Below are 26,608 nucleotides of genomic sequence, written 5' to 3'. Positions count from 1 at the left end.
GACCTGTACCGAGCGAGGGCAGTGTGGCAGCTCAGGGCGTGTCGTGTCATACTGAGCTGTACCGAGCGAGGGCAGTGTGGCAGCTCAGGGCGTGTCGTGTCATACTGAGCTGTACCGAGCGAGGGCAGTGTGGCAGCTCAGGGCGTGTCGTGTCATACTGACCTGTACCGAGCGAGGGCAGTGTGGCAGCTCAGGGCGTGTCGTGTCATACTGAGCTGTACCGAGCGAAGGCAGTGTGGGAGCTAAGGGCGTGTCGTGTCATACTGACCTGTACCGAGCGAGGGCAGTGTGGCAGCTCAGGGCGTGTTGTGTCATACTGACCTGTACCGAGTGAGGGCAGTATGGCAGCTCATGGGCGTGTCGTGTCATACTGACCTGTACCGAGCAAGGGCAGTGTGGCAGCTCAGAGCGTGTCGTGTCATACTGACCTGTACCGAGCGAGGGCAGTGTGGCAGCTCAGGGCGTGTCGTGTCATACTGACCTGTACCGAGCGAGGGCAGTGTGGCAGCTCAGGGCGTGTCGTGTCATATTGACCTCTACCGAGCGAGTGCAGTGTGGCAGCTCAGGGCGTGTCATGTCATACTGAGCTGTACCGAGCGAGGGCAGTGTGGGAGCTAAGGGCGTGTCGTGTCATACTGAGCTGTACCGAGCGAGGGCAGTGTGGCAGCTCAGGGCGTGTCGTGTCATACTGACCTGTACCGAGCGAGGGCAGTGTGGCAGCTCAGGGCGTGTCGTGTCATACTGACCTGTACCGAGCGAGGGCAGTGTGGCAGCTCAGGGCGTGTCGTGTCATACTGACCTGTACCGAGCGAGGGCAGTGTGGGAGCTAAGGGCGTGTCGTGTCATACTGACCTGTACCGAGCGAGGGCAGTGTGGCAGCTCAGGGCGTGTCGTGTCATACTGACCTGTACCGAGCGAGGGCAGTGTGGCAGCTCAGGGCGTGTCGTGTCATACTGACCTGTACCGAGCGAGGGCAGTGTGGCAGCTCAGAGCGTGTCGTGTCATACTGACCTATACCGAGTGAGGGCAGTGTGGCAGCTCAGGGCGTGTCGTGTCATACTGACCTGTACCGAGCGAGGGCAGTGTGGCAGCTCAGGGAGTGTTGTGTCATACTGACCTGTACCTAGCGAGGGCAGTGTGGCAGCTCAGGGCGTGTGGTGTCATACTGACCTGTACCGAGCGAGGGCAGTGTGGCAGCTCAGGGCGTGTCGTGTCATATTGACCTCTACCGAGCGAGTGCAGTGTGGCAGCTCAGGGCGTGTCGTGTCATACTGAGCTGTACCGAGCGAGGGCAGTGTGGCAGCTCAGGGCGTGTCGTGTCATACTGAGCTGTACCGAGCAAGGGCAGTGTGGCAGCTCAGGGCGTGTCGTGTCATACTGAGCTGTACCGAGCGAGGGCAGTGTGGCAGCTCAGGGCGTGTCGTGTCATACTGACCTGTACCGAGCGAGGGCAGTGTGGCAGCTCAGGGTGTGTCGTGTCATATAGACCTGTACCGAGTGAGGGCAGTGTGGCAGTTCAGGGTGTGTCGTGTCAAATAGACTGGTACCGAGTGAGGGCAGTGTGGCAGCTCGGGGTGTGTCGTGTCATACCAACCTGTATCGAGCGAGGGCAGTGTGGCAGCTCAGGGTATGTCGTGTCATACTGAACTGTACCGAGCGAGGGCAGGGCAGGGTGGCAGCTCAGGGTGTGTCGTGTCATACTGACCTGTACCGAGGGCAGTGTGGCATCTCAGGGTGTGTCGTGTCCTACTGACCTGTACCGTGTCAGTATGGAATACAGCAATCAGGATTGGACTGGCCCGCAGGAAACAGGTGGATTTCCAGATGGACTGTTGTGTAGGAGTAGGCAACCTATCCCCCAATGTAAGAAGTAGTTGGTCCAACACACTTCATTCACTATGTACAGACAAACCCAGCATATAATGTAACAAACTACCCAGTGTATTCAGGGCCGGCAATAGCCCCCACCTCCGCATCACACATTCAGCGGCATCATAGATGCCACTACAGTTGAAATCAATCATGGAGGCCAGAGCGTCAGGAAACGCCCCTTCTCTCATCATTCCCCCTCTGCTTCTAACGCAGCGGAACGATTATGTCACTTCCTCGCGTGCCACACTATGCCGGTGTTAGGGACCGCGGAACGCACCAAATATAAATAATAGGAGGTGCGTTCGCCACCCGGGGTCCACCGTGCGGTAGGTGACTAGACCGCTGCTGGACAAAGGCATATGCACCAGAAGGTGCCGTAGTGCGCACGGGTTAATGTCACCCGAACGCTAGGAGCGGCTCTGTTCAGACACAGAGTCGCTTGGCAGAAATATATGCAAAGGTGCTGGCCCTGTTAACATCACAGGAGCCGGCGTGTGGCGTCGCAGCCGCGAACGCCAATAGATGCTGGTAATGCAGCGCAGCGGCAACTAAAGCCGCAAGCGTCGGCGCTGAGAACCGGGCACCGACGGACGCTAGTGTAGGCGTGGATCGCACCGTGGCGTGTAGCTTGCCACAACCTGGAGCTGACTAACCCAACACACAGTCACCAATCGTATTATCCAAGGGAAGGGGTTTCATAATAAGTCAGTCACCAGTCCATGCATCCATCACCATACACACACAGCATAATATGCTACACTAGCGCATGGCCGAGCCGCCATGCAGGCTTTTTATAGCCATGCGCTTCCGGGACCTTCTAGTACCCTGGAAAGGACCAATCAGATCCGACGCAGGACCTGAGCATGTGACCCCTGCTCTCCAGTGAGAGGTCACCTTGCGGGCATGCCCAGTAGCACGGCATGAGGACTTAGCCTCTGGAGCAGTTCCCTGCAGAACAGGATGCGCTACCATTGCTGCACCAGAGGTGGCAGCAACATCCAGGCTGTCAGAGCAAGTCTGAGTAGCACACCTGGCTTGCCGTGATTGCTGAGCAGCACCTGGAGCAGTCGGAGGAAAATGGGAGACCGCTGGATGTCTGGCTCTGGATTCCCGCTGTGCAGTATCAGGAATCCGACGCCTAACAGCCGGGCAGTGGAGCTGCTGAGTAGATATGGCACCCCTGAGGCTAAGTCGCCACAGAGGTACTGCACCTTCTCCTAAGGTGTAGTGCCCCACCAGCTAGGTAAGTTGGGAACTCCTTTCCATACTCCAACACCTGCACCCCACACACGCAATAGTTCAGCAGGACCAGATTGCAGCTCCATGCTTAGAGGGTAGCAGAGCACCTTTCGTGGTTCCTGGCTTCGTAACACGAGATGTGCTGGGAGGTGGGTGGAGTTGAGATATATAAAAGGTTGGGAAGGTTTAGAATTACAGGTCAGTCTGACAGAGGATCAGAGAGGAAGGAAGCCACTCGGGAGGAGTGGGGATCCCTGAAGGGATGGCGGAAGGAGTGCTGCAGCTGCCTCAGTGACCTGAGCCAGCTGGCACGGGAAAGGAACAGAAGGAGAAAGATGTAGAACTGCAACCTAAGCTTCCATAAGAGAGGGAAGGAACAGCGCGGAACGAAGGAGTAGGAGAACAGAGAGGAGTTGTGGGTTGGAAGAGGAACCCTGCCTATAGGTTCTCAGCGCAAGGCCGGGGCCCAGTCCCTGAGGTTGTATGGACACTTATGGTTCTGCAGCAGACACCGGTGGAGTAGTTGGCTGTAAATGCACTACTCCCATCTAAGACTTGGGACACAACAGCAACTGAATAGAGAGCCAGGACTCCAGAGAAGGGAGTCCCCGAGAGAGGCTACAGCTGTCTGTCATACAAGTAGAGTTGTTAGGAACATCTGACAGGAGGAACTTCAGAGTACCACGGTACTGGAGCTCTTCACACTAAAAGGCGCAATAGAGGAGTCGTTCAGGAAAGGTACATATTGGCGGAGTGTTGGAGAGGAGAATCCTGACTTGCCCGGGAGGTTGATTGAGTCTCTACCCCGGAGGACACGGCACGGAGGCAGGCACCAGTGTGTACCACGAACTGTGAGTAAAGCTTTGGAACTGCAAGCCCTGGTGTCTTCCATTCATTTGCGCTTCAGCACTGCTACATCTGGGCACCAACATTCCTCACACCGCCTCAACTACACTGCCCTGGGGTTACAGCTTCACCTGTGGGGAGCTATACCATCTATGCTGCAACACACCATCAACCCCAGAGGATCTGCATGCAGCGTTGGCTTCACATCTCGCTTGCCAAACACCACAGGTGGCGTCACGAACTATCACATAAACTATATCACAAACCACCATTGATTTGGGCGCCCAGGGCCATGGACCGGGTCACAGCTGCCGTGACACATCCCACTGACACCGGCCCGGTACCGAGTACCCCACAGCCCTGGGACGGGGCGACCCAATTTTGGCATCACAAACAGGATGACGAGACCCGATACCATCGGGTTCTGTGCGCCTGAAATTTGTGAGACTTTGAACTTTTGAAAATGTGCAGAAGACCTAATTTAATAGACTGTAAAATGGACATTAGAAATGGCCGCTGGCGCGGAGAAGAAGGGCGTGAAGAGATGGGAGGTCCTAGGAAAAGACCGCGAAGAGTATTGGGCCTTCCCTGCCTGAATTACTATGTGACAGCGACATGGCCCACCCCCCCTCCCCCCCCGAGGGGTTCGTATACTGGCTTGGTATGGAGGCGCTGGAAGAAGACGCCGCCCCCGGAAGGAGGGGCAGAAGAAGCCAGTGGCGGGAAAGGGGTTGAGGCAGGAAGAACGCCAGAATGCCATGATGAAAGAAGAGGAGAAGTCAGAAGAACAGGGGGAGGAGAGGCCACTCGCTCCTAGGCCGCCCCTGCGGAGGCTGCGACCGCTGAAACATCCAAAGCAGCGGCCACCACCGCCTTATAACCGATGTTGCCATTGGGTGAGTCCCGTCCGGAGGAGATATATGAGAGCTCTGGAGCAGAACGGAGGGCCGGGACCGCGCCCCCGCCAGGACCGGGCGCGGCTGCACCGACGACCCCGACTGAGACCGACCTGGCCCCGGCACGGATCCAACTGCGGCCTATCCCAACTGTCACCCCGGGAGTTGCGGCTGCTGCTATCTACCACCCGGAGCCGGAACCGCGGCTGGAAACGCCAGGTATGAATACTGCCCTGGGGGTGACCCTAGCTTTGGGAGCGGAACCTACAGAAAGGAATGGCCCGATTGAGCTCCGCTGGCAACCCCCGACTGCAATACCGTTAGCTGAAGTCCCGATGGACACTGAAGAATCGGATTCTGGGGAACCAGCGGCAGCAGTGGCTGAGTCCCCAACAGCCGCAGAAACGCCATCGGAGGTAGCGGATATGCCGTCCCCGCAGGCAGTAGACGTTTCAATGGCCCTTTCCATTACCCTGACCAGTCCCTATCTCACCCTGTGGGAGGCAGAGTATATGCGGCTAGCAAGTAACCAGCAGGACGAAGATACCACGTCTGGTTGCAGTTCCAGTTCGGCTTCCAGAACCCCAGGAGGGGAACACAAGTAAAGATTTACAAATCTCGTTACCCAGGGGGGTTTGTTTGCACTAGTTGTGCCTTTTTGTTCATCATGTTTTTGTTTTTCTGGTAGCACTTTTGTTGCCCTGTTTTGATTGGCAGCGTTCTTCAATTTTGAACTAGCGATCATGAACTTGGAGTGATCCAAAAACTTTTATTGTAAATAGTTGCACCTCTTTAGGTGCCCTCTCTTGGTTTTACATATAGAGACACTTTGCGAAGATGATGTTTTGCATGGACACTTTTCGAAGATGATGTCTACCTCAAAGGACACTGCAAGAAATCCCGGCTGGGAGCGGTGTCCAGCACTTACAAGAATAATTGTTGAATGTTTTACTGTAAAGTATTTGATAATGTGTTTTATAAGAGTATTAGTAACAGAGAAGTGGCTTTTATAGAAGAATTAGGAATGTCTGATCTAGAGATGAGTGATGTGAATTAAGAATTGAAAGTAGACAGGTGACGGACCAGGTACTTGCGGTCAGCGTCTTGCGTCTAGAGAGAGGAAAAATGAGAGAAAAATGTGTTACAGAGAATAGCACTTTGAATTGAGAATTGCACTTAGAATTAAAAATTTTAGATAGAATTTAAGATAGAATTGTTTGTAACGTTCAAGATGAGACCTCCTATACTAGGAAGATTAGCATAAGAAAAGTTTGTTATGCATTACAAAATTTTTCTATGTTTCTTTGCTGTCTACTTTGTTGTCTTGCAGCCCGCGGACGTTCTGTGTTTAACGGGGGGGTATGTGGCGTCCCTGAGGTTCAGTCGCCACAGAGGTACTGCACATTCTCCTAAGGTGTAGTGCCCCACCAACTAGGTAAGTTGGGAACTCTTTTCCATACTCCAACGCCTGCACCCCACACACGCGATAGTTCAGCAGGACCAGATTGCAGCTCCATGCTTAGAGGGTAGCAGAGCACCTTTCGTGGTTCCTGGCTTCATAACACGAGATGTGCTGGGAGGTGGGTGGAGTTGAGATATATAAAAGGTTGGGAAGGTTTAGAATTACCGGTCAGTCTGACAGAGGGTCAGAGAGGAAGGAAGCCACTCGGGAGGAGTGGGGATCCCTGAAGGAAGGGATGGAGGAAAGAGTGCTGCAGCTGCCTCAGTGACCTGAGCCAGCTGGCACGGGAAAGGAACAGAAGGAGAAAGACGTAGAACTGCAACCTAAGCTTCCATAAGAGAGAGAAGGAACAGCGCGGAACGAAGGAGTAGGAGAACAGAGAGGAGTTGTGGGTTGGAAGAGGAACCCTGCCTATAGGTTCTCAGCGCAAGGCCGGGGCCCGGTCCCTGAGGTTGTATGGACACTTATGGTTCTGCAGCAGACACCGGTGGAGTAGTTGGCTGTAAATGCACTACTCCCATCTAAGACTTGGGACACAACAGCAACTGAATAGAGAGCCAGGACTCCAGAGAAGGGAGTCCCCGAGAGAGGCTACAGCTGTCTGTCATACAAGTAGAGTTGTTAGGAACATCTGACAGGAGGAACTTCAGAGTACCACGGTACTGGAGCTCTTCACACTAAAAGGCGCAATAGAGGAGTCGTTCAGGAAAGGTACATATTGGCGGAGTGTTGGAGAGGAGAATCCTGACTTGCCCGGGAGGTTGATTGAGTCTCTACCCCGGAGGACACGGCACGGAGGCAGGCACCAGTGTGTACCTCGAACTGTGAGTAAAGCTTTGGAACTGCAAGCCCTGGTGCCTTCCATTCATTTGCGCGCCAGCACCGTCAGCACTGCTACATCTGGGTACCAACATTCCTCACACCGCCTCAACTACACTGCCCTGGGGTTACAGCTTCACCTGTGGGGAGCTATACCATCTATGCTGCAACACACCATCAACCCCAGAGGATCTGCATGCAGCGTTGGCTTCACATCTCGCTTGCCAAACACAACAGGTGGCGTCACGAACTATCACATAAACTATATCACAAACCACCATTGATTTGGGCGCCCAGGGCCACGGACCGGGTCACAGCTGCCGTGACACATCCCACTGACACCGGCCCGGTACCGAGTACCCCACAGCCCTGGGATGGGGCGACCCATAGACGTGCTGCAGCGACTGGAGCAGCGGGGCAACGGGGATTGGTGAGACTGCAGAGCCGGACTGGCCATCTGGCAATTCTGGCAAATGCCAGCAGGGCCTGACTGGTAGTGGGCCAACTTTGACTGTGACATTGTTACACAATCTGCATCCTCGAGATGCCCATACTGTTAACAGTTATGATGGAGTTGCTGGCTCCGTCAATTACCACAGCAGACTAAGGGCTCCCCTCTGTCTATCGGAGGGAGGCCATCACCAACAGGGGACGTCGGTGGTGTAAAGATGTCATTGCATCACGACGCCAGCATCCACGCCGAGAATGGACAGAAGAGAAGTGACACGCTACGAAGGATGAGGAGTCTGGATTAGGTGAGTATAGAGATTTTTTTATATTTGGGGAGTTGTGAGGGACGATTACATTATATAGGGTGCTGTGAGTCGGTCCATCATAGTATATAAGGGGCTTTCGGGTGGACCACCATACTATGTAGCGTATTGTTGGGGGGACCAGCATACTACATAGGAGGCTGTTGTGGGGACCATCATACTATATGGGGGCTGTGGGGGGTACCTTCATACTACATAGGAGCTGTGAGGTGTGCCATCATAATATATAAGGAGCTGTAGGGTGTACCATCATGCTATATGTGGGTTGTTGGGGGGACCATCATACTGTATAGGGCGCTATTGGAGGGATCATGATACTATATTGGGTGCTGTGAGGACCGTCACGCTATATGGGGGGCTGTAATGTGGATCATAATACTATATAGGGGCTGTTGGGGGACCGTCATCTAGTGGGATCTTTATAGTGTATGAGGGATCTATTATACTGTGTGGGGTGGCTGTACGGGGACCATCTTACTGTGTAGGGTGGTTGTGATAGACAGCATACTGTCTGTGGTGGACAATATACTGTCTGGAGGTCTAGGGGTACATTATACTAGGTTGTGGGTTGTGGTGACCAAGATACTTTATGGGATTGTTATGTGGTACATCATACTTAAAAACCAGAGGCGGGGGCACCACAATTAAATAGAAAAAAGTGGGATCCAACCCAGGCCTATATGCAAGGGCTATAACAAACACAAAGAAAAAGATAGGCCATACAAGGGGGATCACCACAGAAAAGGAGATAGCGTTTAGAAGCAAATTTTATTGAACATGAGTAGACCAACAAAGACATTTAAAAACATTTAAAAGTCACTCATGTGACATAACTGTAACAACCATAGGCTCATAATACAGCCAGCAACCTATAGCAATACTCCAAAACAAGGGGGGGTATACAAATAGCAGCCGAATGGTCATATGAACAGCATACCCAATACCAGTTGTCAATATAGATTATGCCTACTAGGAATACCAATAACCATGTGTTATATCATTTCTGAACCCTACAAAACAAATAACAATAGGATAACAAAAAATATATATATAATCCAAGTACCATGCACATAAAAGATGTAAGTGGTAACCTTTTTGGCAGTGGTGATACTTGAACAATGCTGCTGCATCCGCCTCCTCAGTTCCTGAGTTGTCTGTCCCACCTAGATTGTTGATTATCTTATAACAACACTATTCTATCTTTCTAACTAATTGCCATTATGAGTTGTCAGCATGAAGCGCTTTCAGTTTCTTGTGCTGTGCGTCTTACATATTATAAGTGGGTTTTATTAAGCGGTTTTTGGTTACTATACTATATATTGTTGCATGATTGTTTTCCACCTGTCCCTTATGACTGGTGTCTATATTGTTGCATTTCTGCATTTATACCAACATTTAGGACATTTATGTACACAACCGTTGATATTAAAAGTGTGCATAACATCTTGCTCAGGGCACAGCGGGCGTTGTATATCTAATCTGTGATATGATTTTGACACACTATTCTATAAATGTGTCTTCATTTGGGGCAATTAGTGAGTCTCCAGATAATCTTTACTTCATAGTAATCCACATGTATGATGTGCCTCTCATCATTTAATGATTCGCTGCACTTGCTATTATGCCGATATTCTTGGCTGCTATGTGTAGGCATTGATTACTACACTGCATGATGTGCCATTGGCATAGGGATGATAGCGCCTGTGCTGCCATGTTTTCGGCGCACGCGCATCTCTTGATTATCACTATGACAACCTTATGCCATGACTTGCCTCCTGCATTGTGGGGGCTAGCGCGTGCGCTGTGATCTCCTAGCGCATGCGGTCTGTGTCTGTGATTATCATGACAGCTTCACGCTAGCATCTACTTCTATCTAATGATGTGCCGCACTTGGTATTATGCTGTTACTTTTGGCTGGTATGTGTACGTAATGATCATTACACTTTATGATGTACTATTGGTATAAGGGTTCTAACGCGAGCGTTGTTACTTTTCGGCGCATGCGCATCTTTTCTTGCTGTATCGTCACCATGACAACCCCAAGCCATGACGTGTTTTCTGTACTCAGATGGCCAGAGCGCGTGTTGTGATCGTTTAGTGCATGCGCTCTGCGTTTGTTTTGTGAATACTATGACAGCCTTACGCTAGTCTCTTTCTTTCCGGTCACATGACCGATAGCGGATGTGCATCGCACTTTGCTGCTCCACCATATGCTTCCCTCGTGGTTTACCACCAGCCTGGTAAGTGGCGCAGCTGCGCACTATTGCTCAATTACCGAATATACTTAAGGACATGACTAATCCACGGTCATTACCCCTGACGAAGCCACTGCGGGTGGCGACACGCGTCGGGTACACATTGCACCTGGCTCTACTCCATATGGGTTTTTATATCTAGTACTATCTTTCTCATGTCTTTGGACATGGGTGCTTTTTTCAGCCTGTTATTTTAATATCTGTATGCTTGAACGGCCTTCTTAGGGTTAAGCAACTACAATGACTTTGTTTCTGAACTCATATGCACTTTACCCGTAGGTACTCCTCAGGCCTCAGTGTCTCATTTATACTTTGGTTACCACTTACATCTTTTATGTGCATGGTACTTGGATTATATATATTTTTTGTTATCCTATTGTTATTTGTTTTGTAGGGTTCAGAAATGATATAACACATGGTTATTGGTATTCCTAGTAGGCATAATTTATATTGACAACTGGTATTGGGTATGCTGTTCATAAGACCATTCGGCTGCTATTTGTATAACCCCCCTTTGTTTTGGAGTATTGCTATAGGTTGCTGGCTGTATTATGAGCCTATGGTTGTTACATTTATGTCACATGAGTGACTTTTAAATGTTTTTAAATGTCTGTGTTGGTTTACTCATGTTCAATAAAATTTGCTTCTAAATGCTATATCCTTTTCTGTGGTGATCCCCCTTGTATGGCCTATCTTTTTGTTTGTGTGTGGTACATCATACTGTAAGGGGGCTGTGGGGTCATCATACTGTAAGGGAGCTGTGGGGTCATCATACTGTACTGGGTGCTTTGATGGACAACACACTTTATATATGGGCTTCTGAGTGGAGATCATAATGTGTGGGGGTCTGTGGTGTCTCTCACACTGTATTGGGGGCTGTGGTGGATATCATACTGTACTAAAGTGTGTGGTGACAATCTTTCTGTGTGTGGTGCTGTGCGGTCATCATAGTAAGTGGGGGCATAATCCTCTAAGGGGTCATGAAAGGGGTATCATAATGAGACCACTTCAGTAGCGGCAAAATAGCTGTGCTGCCATACATTTCCTTCTCAGTTTCTTAAAATGTTGGGAAATAATCTCTTCTTTGACTGTGACATGATAGAAAAAGTACTATGGGGTGCCTGTTGTCAGGATCCTGACAGCCCCGGCGAACAGCCCTCGCTGGGCAGGAACTCACCAGTGCTGTAGGGGTCCCGGGGACAGTAACAGCTGGAAAGTACAGACGCACAGGACCTGAACGCTGAAGTATTAGCAAACAGGCATGGGACCTACAGTCATGTGACCACAAGGGGGCGGGGCTTAGAGTCCTGCTTACTAAGATGGAAGAACACTCAGAGTCGGGCAAACCAGAGATCATACACAATACGGGTGAATGAGGTACAGGAGGGACAAGCAGATGAGAGGTCAGACGAAGCCAAAGGTCATACACAAGAGGGCGGTGCGGTACAAAAGGGACTAGCAAAGAGCAGTCGAGTCAAAGCAGAGGGTCATACATGAGAGGACGGTGCGGTACAAGAGGGTCAGGCAGAACTCGTAACAGGGACAGAACCAGATCACAACCAAACAAGCAACAAGTTATCAGGCACAAGGCACACGTATACAAGAGGTCACTTAACTCAGCCGAGGGCAGGAGTATAACTGACACTGGACCAAGGTCCAGTGAGCATTAAATAGCCTCCCTTTGTCAGAGAGAGGCAGAAACAATTAACCCCCTGTCTGACCAGGACTGGCCAAAGCGAAACCCCATCCTGGATCATGACACCTGTTATTTCTATATTCACCCCTGATCAGGAGCATTATTACAATAAGGAGACACTGAGGCTCATTATTATAATGAGGCACAATGGGGGGGATCGTTATAATTTTAGGGGAAGCAAGGGATCATTAATTTTAATATAAGAAAGCACGGGGAATTATTTTATTATTCTAAGAAGGTACAGGGTCGTTATTATAAGAGGTCAGGGGGAGCATTATGAAAGGAGGCACAGGGGAATTATTATAAGGCTGCACAAGTTGTGGTTTGTGTAGAGATGGTAGAGTGTGAAGAGGGTCCTGGAAAATCAGTAAAGTGAAGATGTCTGTGCATTACATTTTGCAGGGACTAGTTATGAATGAAATAAGAGGTCATAGTGGTCTGGACCGAATGCAAAGGAAAAGGGAAAATGTATGACAACAATCAGTGAGATGTCACTGGAGCGAACCTGCACAACATACACATATATGGTCTGCAGAGCACTGGTGTAAAACTTATATTACCATTATATGGTCACAGTGTGGTGGTAATATCAGTCTTAGTAAAGTGGTGTCGGTGAAAGTAGTTGTCCAAGCTTAAAGTTAAAGTCAGCAGTGACTCTATGTGACTGTGGACTACTGAATCCTCACAGAGCTCACACGCTGTGAGGATTCTCTGATGCCGGCGCCGGGAGTTGGTGATCATGTGCAGTGGCGTAACTTGAACAGCATGGGCCACAAAGCAAAAGCTCTAATAGGGCCCCCAATGATTGCAAGTCTTTAATAGCATCGGTCTTTTTATGTAGACCAAATGTATTTATATAGGCCCGGGTGCGATTGCAAACCTCGCACCTACTGTAATTACGCTCCTGATCATGGGAGCGCAAATATGAGATTTGCATACAAGCGGTCAAGTGCTAAGTAGATGTGCCACGGCCTCACACAATCTAAGTGAAATTAGCAAAGTGGAGTAAAATTAATTGGAATGTGACCAGAGGTGTGAAAATCACATATTTGTGGTCACATGACGGCGGCTCCCAATGCCAACACCAGAGAATCCTCACAGTGTGCGCTATGAGGATTCCGAAGTCTGAAGTTACATAGACTTTAACCCCAACCCCTTTTAATGATCAGTATACTGGTGTTATCACTAGTGTATATGCTGGTAATAATTAGTTATGGTTTGTTGGTATTTGTCTGCAATGTTGCAATATTATTATTTTGATATTATAATTATGAAATGTGATATAGAAATATTATTGGTATTATTAGAAATATTAGTCTTGCAGTAAATCTTGATTTCCTCCAGACAGGGTAATAGTAATAATACAGGTGCTTCTCAAAAAATTAGAATACCAACAAAATGTAAATTTATTTCAGTTCTTCAATACAAAATGTGTAACTCATATATTATATAGAGTCATTACAAACAGAGTGATCTATTTCAAGTGTTTATTTCTGTTACTGTTGATGATTATGGCTTACAGCCAATGAAAACCCAAAAGTCATTATCTCAGTAAATTAGAATACTTTATAACACCAGCTTGAAAAATTGTTTTAACCCCTTAAGCCCCAATAGTGGTTTGCACGTTCATGACCGAGCCAATTTTTACAATTCTGACCACTGTCCCTTTATGAGGTAATAACTCTGAAACGCCTCCATGGATCCTGGTGATTCTGACATTGTTTTCTCGTGACATATTGTACTTCATGTTAGTGGTAAAATTTCATTCAAATAACTTGCGTTTATTTGGGGAAAAAAACGGAAATTTGGCGAAAATTTCGCAATTTTCCAAATTTGAATTTTTATGCCCTTAAATCACAGAGATACAGCACACAAAAAACCTTGAAAAGTAATGTTTCCCACATGTTTACTTTACATCAGCACAATTTTGGAACCCAAATTTTTTTTTGTTAGGAAGTTATAAGGGTTAAAAATTGACCAGCGATTTCTCATTTTTGCAACACCATTTTATTTTTACGGACCACATCACATTTGAAGTCACTTTGCGGGGTCTATATGATAGAAAATGCCCAAAACAGACACTATTCAAGAAGTTTATTAACCATTTAGGTGCGTCAAAGGAATTTTTTGAATATTTAAAAAAAAAGAACATTTAACTTTTTTTCACAAAAAAAATACTTCAGGTTAAAAAAAATTTTTATTTTACCAAGGGTAACAGGAGAAATTGGACTGCAAAAGTTATTGTGCAATTTGTCCTGTGTACACTGATACCTGATATGTGGGGGGAACCACTGTTTCGGCGCATGGCAGAGCTCAGAAGGGAAAGAGCGCCGTTTGACTTTTTCAATGCAAAATTGGCTGGAATTCATATCGGACGCCATGTCGCGTTTGGAGAGCCCCTGTTGTACCTAAACAGTGGAAACCCCCCACCAGTGATCCCATTTTGGAAACTAGACCCCCCAAGGAACTTATCTAGATATGTGGTGAGCACTTTGAACCCACAAGGGCTTCACAGAAGTTTATAACGTACAGCGGTACAATTAAAAAATCATATTTTTTCCACAAAATGATCTTTTCACCCCCAATTTTTATTTTCCCAAGGGTAACAGGACCCCAAAAGTTATTGTGCAATTTGTCCTGAGTACGCTGGTACTCCACATGTGGGGGTAAACCACTATTTGTGTGCATGGCAGAGCTCGGAAGGGAAGCAGCGCCATTTGACGTTTTTGGCTGGAATTAAGATTGGACACCATGTCGCGATTGGAAAACCCCTGATGTACCAAAACAGTGGAAACCCCCCACAAATGACACCATTGTGGAAACTAGACCCCCCAAGGAACTTATCTAGATGTGTGGTGAGAACTTTGAACCCCCCAGTGCTTCACAGAAGTTTATAATGCCTGGGCATGAAAATAAAAAAATCGTATTTTTTCCACAAACATGATCTTTTAGTCACCAATTTTTTTATTTTCCCAAGGGTACCAGGAGAAATTGGACCCCAAATGTTGTTGGCCAATTTGTCCTGAGTACGCTGATACCTCATATGTGGGAGAAAACTACTGTATGGGCACACGTCATGGCTCGGAAGGGAAGTAGTGACATTTTGGAATGCAGACTTGATGGAATGGTCTGCGGGTGTCATGTTGCTTTTGGAGAGCCCCTGATGTACCTAAACAGTGGAAACTCCCCACAAATGACCCCATTTTGGAAACTAGACCCCCTAAGGAACTTATCTAGATGTGTGGTGAGCACTTTGAACCCCCAAGGGCTTCACAGAAGTTTATAATGCCCGGGCATGAAAATAAAAAAATCGTTTATTTTCCACAAACATGATCAATTAGTCCCCAATTTTTTCATTTTCCCAAGGGTAACAGGAGAAATTGGACCACAAAAGTTGTTGTCCAATTTGTCCTGAGTACGCTAATACCTCATATGTGGGAGAAAACTACTGTATTGGCACACGTCAGGGCTCGGAAGGGAAGTAGTGACGTTTTGGAATGCAGACTTTGATGGAATGGTCTGCGGGTGTCATGTGCGTTTGGAGAGCCCCTGATGTACCTAAACTATTGAAACTCCCCACAAATGACCCCATTTTGGAAACTAGACCCCCCCATGGAACTTATCTAGATGTGTGGTGAGCACTTTGAACCCCCAAGTGATTCACAGAAGTTTATAACGCCCAGGCGTGAAAATAAAAAATCATTTTTTTCCACAAAAATGGTATTTTTGCCCCCAATTTCTTACTTTCCTAAGGGTAACAGGAAAAATTGGACCCCAAAAGTTGTTTTGCAATTTGTCCTGAGTAGGCTGATACCCTATATGTGGGGGTAAAACACTGTTTGGGCACATGGCAGAGCTTGGAAGGGAAGGAACACCATTTGACTTTTTCAACGCAGAATTGGCTGGAATTGAGATCCGACGCCATGTTGCATTTGGAGAGCACCTGATGTGCCCAAACAGTGGAAACCCCCAATTCTAACTCCAACCCTAACCCCAACACACCCCTAACCCTAATCTCAGCCCTAACCCTAGCCCTAACCCTAATGGGAAAATGGAAATAAATACATTTTTTTTTTAATTTTATTATTTTTCCCTAACTAAGGGGGTGATAACGGGAGGTTTGATTTACTATTTATAGCGGGTTTTTATGTTTGGCAGCTGTCACACGCTAAAAGACGCTCTTTACTGTAAAAATAGTTTTTGCATCACCACATATTGAGAGCTATAATTTTTCCATATTTTGACCCACCGAGTCATGTGAGGTCTTATTTTTTGCAGGACGAGTTGACATTTTTATTGGTACCATTTTCAGGCACGTGACATTTTTTGATCACTTTTTATTTTGATTTTTTGGGACGCAGAATGAACAAAAACCAGCGTTTCATGAATTTCTTTTGGGGGGTGCGTTTACACCGTTCCACGTGCGGTAAAATTGGTAAGGCAGTTTTATTCTCTAGGTCAGTACGGTTACAGCGATACCTCATTTATGTCTTTTTTTATGTTTTGGCGGTTTTATGCAATGAAAACTATTTTATATGAAAAGTAATTATTTTTGCATCGCATTATTCCGCGAGCTATAACTTTTTTATTTTTTCGCTGATGATGCTGTATGGCAGCTCGTTTTTTGTGAGACAAGATGACGTTTTCACGACAGAACAACCATCTATACGAGATTGGTATGAGGAACTATCTATGATCTTTCGTATGGAAGAGCTGGCAGCTGAATGCTGTAACACACAGGATAAATTCAATGTGACTTGGTGTGAATGGATTGTATTCCGTAATTCCCCTAACTTCCAGAGGTTGTTCATTTGAAGCCACACAGGTTAAAGGGTGGTGTGGGATTTCCCCTTGCCCCGATCCCATCCCCACCCCCCCATCCACTCTCTCTTTTCGTCCCCCCTTTCTCTTCCCCCTTCCCTTATTCCTCCAATTTTCTCTTTTCTCCTTCTTTCGTCAATTCTAACTTTTCTTATACCAACCTTTTTTCTTCTTTTTCCTTCCTTTCTTATATATATTTTCTATACTATCAAATATAGGTAAGATAGGTATTTCTGGACCCGCTCGTCTAGATTACACGAGAAGTTCAATACTTATTCTATTCTATAAGCTTACTAATAGCAAATATACTAGATATGCTTATCCATTTATGTGGTTCACAAAAACAAAAACAAATATATGGATACTAGTATTAATATTAATAGAAACACAGAAGGGTCATGTCAATATGAAAAAGAGGATCTTGAAGTGGTACGATGTAATGTAATGCTTCTTCTTTATACTTTTACTAGTTGTATATCATATTTCTTTAAATATGAACATTTAATGTTTGGCTTGTCTATACCCTTAAAGGTACTTATAGTGCTAACGGCACTTATTGTATATGATTATTGTACCTTCTGTAATTTAAAATGCAAAACTCAATAAATAAGAGATTTAACAAAAAAGATGATGTTTTCAGAGGCACTATGGATATTTATATGCGTCTTTTTGATCGCGCGTTATTGCACTTTTTGTTCGGCGGTATGATAATAAATCATTAATTTTTGCTTCGTTTTTTATTTTTATTTTTTAAGGGGTTCGCTAAAGGGGTTAACTAATGGGACAGTTTTTATAGGGCAGGTCGTTACGGACGTGGCGATACCAAATATGTGTACTTCTACTGTTTTTTTCTTTTTTTATTTCCAAAAAATGAATTTATTGGGGAATATTTTTTTTTTCTTATTTATTTAACGATTTTTTTTTTAACTTTATTAGGTTGTCCCGGGGGGGCATCACTGTCCTGTGACAGATCGCTGATCTGTCACATCACAGATCACTGTGACAGATCAGCAATCTGTCACAGGCATAGACGCAGACTTCCTCATGCCTGCGCTTTGCAGGCACTGAGGAAGTCAGCTCCCTGCAGGCCCCCGAAGGTCCCCGTCGCCATCTTGGATCCGGGGACCTGTACGGAAAGAGCCCCCCGCAGCAGCGCTGCGGCGGGGGACTCAGGGAAGCACGGAGGGAGCCCCCTCCCTGCCGATGCTTCCCTTTAACCCCCGGTACACCGCGATCGTGTTTGATCGCGGTGTGCAAGGGGTTAACGTGTCGGGGCGGTCCGTGACCGACCATGACACATTGTGCCGGGTGTCAGCTGTGATAATTAGCTGACACTCGGCCGCGATCAGCGGCGCTCACCATGTGGGCGCCGCTGATCTCTGTGACGTACTATCCCGTCCCTGGGAATTAAGTCTCAGGGCACATGGACGGGCTAGTACGTCACATGGGATTAAGGGGTTAAAATTCGAATTGTTGGCCTACTGAAATGTATGCTCAGTAAATGCACTCAGTACTTGGTTGGGTCTCCTTTTGCATCAATTACTGCATCAGTGCGGTGTGGCATGGAGGTGATCAGCCTGTGGCACTGCTGAGGTGTTATGAGTTTCCCGTTTTTGTATTGAAGAACTTAAATAAATTAACTTTTTGATGATACTCTAATTTTATAAGAAGCACCTGTATATCCTCACCTGTTGATCAAGGGCAGGGACACCTTGAAATCAGTGAGTACGTGGTGACCATAATACTGCAGGACTATGGGGCTGCATTATACTCTATGGGGAGCTGCATTACACTCTGTGGGGTGGCTGTGTTTTTTCTCTTTGTTTCATTGCAGCCATTTGGTAAATTCAAAAAAGTTCTTTTTTTCTCATTAATATACACTCTACACCCCATCTTGTCTGAAAAAACACAGAAATGTAGAAATTTTTGCAAATGTACTAAAAAAGAAAAACTCAAATATCACATGGTATTAAGTATTCAGACCCTTTGCTCAGGCACTCATATTTAAGTCACATGCTGTCCATTTCCTTGTGATCCTCCTTGAGATGGTTCTACTACTTCATTGGAGTCCAGCTGTGTTTAACTAAACTGATAGGACTTGATTTGTAAAGGCACACACCTGTCTATATAAGAACGCACAGCTCACAGTGCATGTCAGACCAAATGAGAATCATGAGGTCAAAGGAACTGGCTAAGGAGCTCAGTGACAGAATTGTGGCAAGGCACAGATCTGGCGAAGGTTACAAAAGAATTTCTGCAGTACTTAAGGTTCCTAAGTTAACAGTGGCCTCCATAATCCTTAAATGTAAGACGTTTGGGACCAGCAGAAGTCTTCCTAGACCTGCCCGTCCAGCCAAACTGAGCAATCGTGGGAGAAGAGCCTTGGTGAGAGAGGTAAAGAAGAACCCCAAGATCACTGTGGCTGAGCTCCAGAGATGCAGTAGGGAGATGGGAGAAAGTTCCACAAAGTCAACTATCACAGCAGCCCTCCACCAGTCGGGCCTTTATGGCAGATTGTACCGACAGAAGCCTCTCCCCAGTGCAAGACATATGAAAGCCCACATAGAGTTTGCTAAAAAAAAACTCATGAAGGACTCCCAGACTATGAGAAATAAGATTCTCTGGTCTGATGAGATAAAGATAGAACGTTCTGGTGATAATTCTAAACAGTCTGTGTAGAGAAAAACAGGTACTGCTCATCACCTGCCCCATACAATCCCAACAGTGAAACATGGTGGTGGCAGCATCATGCTATGGGGGTGTTTTTAAACTGCAGGGACAGGATGACTGGTTGCAATTGAAGGAAACATGAATGTGGCCAAGTACAGAGATATCCTGGATGAAAACCTCTTCCAGAGTGTTCTGGACCTCAGACTTGGCCGAAGGTTCACCTTCCAACAAGACAATGACCCTAAGCACACAGATAAAATAACAAAGGCATGGCTTCAGAACAACTCTGTGACCATTCTTGACTGGCCCAGCCAGAGCCCTGACCTAAACCCAATTGAGCATCTCTGCAGAGACCTGAAAATGGCTGTCCACCAATGTTCACCATCCAACCTGACGGAACTGGAGAGGATCTGCAAGGAAGAATGGCAGAGTATTCCCAAATCCAGGTGTGAAAAACTTGTTGCATAATTCCCAAGAAGACTCATGGCTGTACTAGCTCACAGGGATGCTTCTACTCAGTACTGAGCAAAGGGTCTGAATACTTATGACCATGTGATATTTCAGTTTTTCTATTTTAATTTGCAAAAATTTCTACATTTCTGTTTTTTTCAGTCAACATGAAGTGCAGAGTGTACATTAATGAGAAAAAAATTAACTTTTTTGAATTTACCAAATGGCTGCAATGAAACAAAGAGTGAAAAATTTAAAGGGGTCTGAATACTTTCTGTACCCACTGTATACTGTATGAGGGCTGCATTAAGCTCTATGGGTGCTGCATTAAACTATCAAGGACTATAGGACTGTATTATACTATATGGAGGACTATGTAAAGTGCATTATACTTTATCAAAGACTATGGGGAGTGCATTATACTATGTGCACTATTTGGGGACTGCATTATACTGTATGCAGGACTATGGGGAATGCATTTTACTATATGGGGGACTGTGGAAAATGCACACGGTGGTTCAGTGGATAGCCTTGCAGCGCTGGAGTCCTGGGTTCGAATCTCACCAAGGACAACATCAGCAAGGACTTTGTATGTTCTCCCCGTGTTTGCGTGGGTTTCCTCCGGGTACTTCGTTTTCCTCCCACACTCCAAAGACATACTGATAGGGAATTTAGATTGTGAGCCCCATCGGGGACAGTGATGATAATGTGTGCAATCTGTAAAGCGCTGCGGAATATGTTAGCGCTATATAAAAATAAAGATTATTATTATAATATTATATGAAGGAGTGCATTATACTATGGGGAATGCATTATATTATATGGAGGACTATGGGGAATGCATTATACTCTATGGAGGACTATGGCGTGTATATTATACTATATGGGGAGTGCATTATACAATATGGATGACTATGGGATGCATTATACTTTATGGAGGCCTATTTGGAGTGTATTATACTATATGGAGGACTATGGGGAGTGTATTATACTATATAGAGGGCTATGGTGAGTGTATTATACTATATGGAGTATATGCTGTGCAGGATTCGGGTTCCATGTCATATCAACCCTAAATAATCTCATGGCTATGCAGAGCCCTCTAACCTGCTGGAGGCATCATAACAATGGTGCTCAGTCTGAACACGGTTCTATTTATTGCTCTTACTGCTGAAAAATGGATTATATTAAGCAAATTATCCACCTTTCTAGTGTTTTTCCAAGGCAAATTATCTCTTCAAAAAGTATATTCAGTAAGGGACGCCCTGTCCTATATGACATGGGTACATGTCAGTGAGTGGACATAAGCAATGGGACCACCTTTACACATTACACCAAGGGGTTATTATCACATCCAATAACAAAACCCACGAGTATTACTAGTTTGCAGCTGTAAAAACTTCCACTTTTCTGGGAAAACTTTCTACAAAACTGGAAAGTTGCTAAAGAGCAAGGGTCCCATCACACCAAACGATGCACCAGCGATCCCAACAACGATACAACCTGATCAGGATCGCTGGTGCATCGCTACAAAATCGCTGGTGAGCTGCCAAACAGGCAGACACACCAGCGATCAGGACCAGCGAGAACGCTTAGTTACCCGCTGTTTACCTTGGATACCAGCTCCCAGCGCGAGCATGCTGGTATCCAAGGTACACAGCAGGTAACTAAGCGCCGTGCGCGCTTAGTTACCCGGTATTTACCTTGGATACCAGCTCCCAGCGTCTGCTTGAAGCGCTGGGAGCTCGATGATCGTTGCTCTCCCGCTGCCACACGATGCGTGCTGGCCAGCGGGAGGCCAACGATCAAAAAATGGCCCAGGACATTCCTGCACGATCAGCGATGTCCGGCGGGGGGGGGCGGTCACTGATGCGTGCCACACACAGTAATATCGCTAGCGAGATTGCTGTTGTATCACAAAATCAGCGATCTCGCTATGTGTGACGGGCCCTTAAGGGACTGATTCATCAGTCTACTCCAGGTTTACATTATTTGTATTTTAATTTGGTTTTCTATCGATGTTTGTTTTTAGGTCTTTTTCACTATGGTCATCTAGTCTGTTTTGCAAACTATGAACATTTCATGGTGGAGATCATTGTGCAGAATGGAAGGTGATGTACGAAAAACAGGAGGACTCACCATTAGAGTTGAGCGACTTTGGTCGGATCGGGTTTCATGAAATAAAATTTCTTTCAGATGAAACTGGTCCGACTAGGGCAAAAAAAGTCGGAGTTTCGTCCGAAACCCGACCCCAATGCAAGTCAATGGGGAATAAAAGTCGGCATTGAGTGGATGAATGTCATCCGCTCAATGCCGACTTTTATTTCCCATTTACTTGCATTGGGGTCGGGTTTCGGACAAAACTCCGACTTTTTTTGCCCTAGTCGGACCAGTTTCATCTGAAACAAATTTTGTTTCATGAAACCCGATCCGACCAAAGTCGCTCAACTCTACTCACCATCAATCAACCATTTTGCCCACAACTTGGACTGCATTTTTGAATTTTTTATTCAACCATTCTTTATGTCCATATATTCGTCCAAATTACATCATGACGATGTTTGTATATTTAATTACAGACTTTCCTTGTATACCAAGAAATGGTCTTTATATATATGTATATTTTGCATAATTGTACGTTTCACTATCATATAATTGTCTTGTCCATACATAGGCGCTCATGGTGGCCGGGTGGGCTCCCCTTCCCCTGTCTCCAAGACGTGTGCTCGCCTTGCTGGGGTGATGGTCAGGCGCCGACTGTCCCCCAGCGGCGTTCGGTGTGTCTTGCTGATTCCTGCGTTGCCGGGGTGACGGCTGAGGCGCCGGCCGCCCCCCGGTGACGTCAGTGAGTCACGTGCTCTGGGCACTGCCTGGTTAGCGGTCTGTTCCGGACCGGCTTCCTGGACACCGCTCTGCTGCACGACACGCTTCCTGGCATTGTCTTGGTGACGGCTGCATGTCGGTCGTCATCAGACATCGCCGGCGCGTCCTATGATGACAGGAGGTGGAGCCTCCCTCTGCCATGACGCGCAGGCGTCCATTCTTATTGCATGATTGGCTCTTTTGAGTCAAATGACTGGTCACAGCTACGTACTTAAACAGGCAGGTTTACCATCTAAGCCACGCCCCCCGAGGAAGCGGTATTCCAACCGCGAAATGCGCATTGGGGTATTCCTGACCAGCATATGTGTAACTACAAGCCATGATGGGTATGTCTTTATAGCCTCTTTGGGCAATTTACTATGCACATTTAGCGCAGCTTCACCTTTTTTTTAATCCCTTCCTAATATCACCGCTTATTAAGTGTAGTTTTGTCCTCTATTTTTACATGTTTATTAGGACTTGATCTTCTTTTCTGTGGTGGTGTTTTGTGGCCAGTTTTGGCATCGTGGAACCTGTGCAGACAACTTTGCACTTACATTTGGGCTCTTTGATGCCTTTTTTAGCCACTCACACCATTGTCATGAGATGGTATTGATCTATTACATTGGACAAAGTGCAATAATAATTTTGGATAAAAACTAGTAAGAGAGGGATTATTTACCTATATCTATAGCTTCTGTGCATGGAAATATATTTTTTGATCTACATTATTTACCCGTCAGTAGGCTATCCATTTGGATATCAAAATTATTACTCAGAAGCTGGTCTGTTTTTTCTATTGGTTCTGGGTTATTCACCTACATGATGCCTCATCTATGTACACATATATTTGTTGTGTATTTTTTGCTACAATTAAAGTATTTATGATATTTAAATAGTTCTGGACTCTATTTTTTCTTCCTGTTTTCTCCAGGTTTAAAACAGTTTGAAATGTTGCAAAAATGAAGTGACTTTTGGCGGGGTTTTTTCACCAATCCTGGACCCCACTCCAACTTTTTTAAAAGCAATCCATGGCCACCTGGGGCCATGGACGAGCACACTCAACAAATTATCATAATGTAGTCTACAAAAAGGGCAAACACTATGACAGAAACGTCCTCCAGCCCTTGAGTGACATACATTTCTGGCAATGCTGCAGAGGAGCTGAAAGAGGCGCCAAATCCTATAAAACCCCTGACGATATGTTTAAAAGTTATCCAACTCATATGTTTGCTGGAGGGGTTGCTCCTAAGTTGGCCTTCTTTCCCATATTTAGTGACATTGTCCCTTAAAGGGGTTGTCAACTACTCGGACCACCCCTTCTCAATCCCTATGCTTCCCCCCCACAGAATAATAATTCCCATATTTACCTCTTGTGTCGGTTCTGTGCCAGCAGTGTTGGCACTAGCTCTCCTGTTGCTCGTTGAGGCCAATCGGTGCTGACTTCACTCTCCTCTCATTCGCATGTGACGGACATCTTGAGGAAGTGTGAGAGAGCAGCAGCAGCTCTCTCTTCCTCCAGATGTCTGATTTGTCTGGAGGAGAATGAAGCCAGGGCAGATTGGCGGTATGGATCAGGTGACATCACAATATGACGCAATACCCGGGAGAGCCAGTGCCGACACTGCTTGCACAGCGCTGGAACTGGAGGTGAGTATAGATGTTATTTTACTGGGATTGAGAAGGGGATGTCCGACTAGTGGAAAACCCTTTTAATTAAACCCTTTTGGCCCTTTGTTGAAAAAACAAGATCACAAAATCAGATTTTAAGGTTTCATTAGAATTGCTTGCACTACATAGACCTTCTCCCACTTAGAAACCATCCAGGGAGAATCTAATTACACACATGGCAACTAAAGCGCAGTGGAAGCAGATCCCCCACCCCCACCACAAAAATGGTTGGTCAATGTACATGAAATTCATAGATTGGAGGATATTTGTAGCTGGTCCTACAGAAACCATGGACTCTTTCTTAAGACATGGATGCTTTGGCTGACCTATGCCTTTCACTACAATCAGATAGTATATCCTTTTGAGCTTTATTTTAGAGTTATTTAGTGCCATTCCGTTTCTGACTATCTGTAGATAAAAAGCTGATGGACTTATGGTTCTGTGATATAGTTAACATTTCCATTGTAATGAGACAATCTTTGGAAGTCTCCCCAGTCAGTACCCTCCACCCCTACTCATTTATCTTTTGAAATCCCCCCACTTCCTTCCACCCCTACTCATTTCTTCTTTTTTTACCCCCTATAAGCCTTTGCTAGCTTTTAATTGCCCTTGTTTTATATTCATTATGCTATAATTATTCTCTTGGGTCAACTAAATGTTCTATTTGGTGCATAATATTATATAACCAAATAAAATGTGGAAACATTAGGAGATGCACACCTCTTAATAAATGTGGTAAATCTTAGTCCAGTGCACAACTCATCCATCAACTGACGTGCAAAATGTTAGATGTCATGAATCAGGGCTGAAGTGTCTATGTAGGCTCAGCCTTAGGCCCCATTCATACGGGATTATTGTGGAGATTAAATCAAAGCACCATAAATGCTTTAAATTTGGCTCACAAAAATAAATAGAGGTCACAGGTTTCAGTTATATCTATAATACACATAAAGGGTTTTTCCCCAAACAGCAAGTTAGTATGGATAATATAGTTCCAAAAATCCCCCATGCACAGTATCATAGCCTCCACACAGCGTGATGACCTGTCAGTATAATGGCCCTGGCTCACTATGATGCTCCCACATCATCAGTATTATACCCCCACATCACTTCACACGGTATCACAGCCCCTAAAGCCCCCTAAACAGTATAATTACCTTTCAGTTTTATGCTCTAACAGCCCCCACTGAGTATAGTGGTCCCCAGAGTTCCCCAATATGACTCAACAGCCCTCCACTCAGTATGGTATGGTACCCAACAGTCCCCACTCAGTATGGTACCCAACAGCCCTCCACTCAGTATGGTACCCAACAGTGCCCACTCAGTATGGTACCAACAGCCCTCCACTCAGTATGGTACCCAACAGTCCCCACTCAGTATGGTACCCAACAGCCCTCCACTCAGTATGGTACCCAACAGTCCCCACTCAGTTTGGTACCCAACAGCCCTCCACTCAGTATGGTACCCAACAGTCCCCACTCAGTATGGTACCCAACAGCCCTCCACTCAGTATGGTACCCAACAGTCCCCACTCAGTATGATGTCCCCACAGCATCTCACAGAGTATCATGGACTGCACATCCTCCAACACAGTATGAGGGCCCATTGGTATTGTCATGATCTGCTTAGTTTTTGGGATTAAGTAGTTCAGAAGTTAATCTGGACTGCCTCACTCTGGGATTCTGGGAGGCTTCTTATAGCCTGATTGTGGGGTCATTCCTCATTGCTTATACTTTGATCCTTGTCTAAGTGTGTGTGACCCTGGTGTGCTTTGTGCCTGTGCTACTTTATGCTTGCTTGGTTTTGACCTTGTTCTGTTCCCGTTACGAGTTCTGCCTGTCCTTCTTGTACTATGCTGCTATCTCCGTGTATGACTCTTTGCCTACGTTCTGACTATTCTCTGCTCGCCCCTCCTGTACCGCGCGCGCCCTCTCCGTGTATGACCCCCATTTGTCAGATCTGAGTACCCCTCACCTCTACTCCAGGGTCTCTGTAGCGTTCGGAACACATCTCCAGCAGCAGGACGCTAAGCCCCGCCCCCTCTGGTCACATGATCGTATGTCCTTGTGCTTCCTACTACCTTCAGCGTCCCAGGTCCCGTCTGCCTGAGCTTCCCCGCAGCATCTGACCCCGAGCCCTCCCGCAGTGTGGGTGAGTCACCCTGCTCAGCCGTGGCAGTACGCCGGCGCTGACAGGATCCTGATAGATATGATACTCCCCAGCCCCCACTAAGTATGATGGCCCCCAAAGTCCCCCAATATGGTGGCACCAAAGCC

The 26,608-nt window shown here is 46.4% G+C and overlaps 1 protein-coding gene across 1 annotated transcript in view; it reads right to left on the bottom strand.

Annotated features, from left to right (window-relative positions):
- TMEM243 (transmembrane protein 243) overlaps nt 1-26,608 on the bottom strand; it is a 94,678-nt gene that overhangs the window by 57,851 nt on the left and 10,219 nt on the right. The gene's annotated exons all lie outside the window — the stretch shown is intronic.

This window comes from Dendrobates tinctorius, unplaced genomic scaffold, assembly GCF_039654945.1.
Source record: "Dendrobates tinctorius isolate UK_male_01 unplaced genomic scaffold, ASM3965494v1 ptg000174l, whole genome shotgun sequence".
NCBI lineage: Eukaryota > Metazoa > Chordata > Amphibia > Anura > Dendrobatidae > Dendrobates > Dendrobates tinctorius.
Note: the sequence above shows the minus strand (reverse complement) of the source record. Positions and strands in the feature narration are given on the sequence as shown.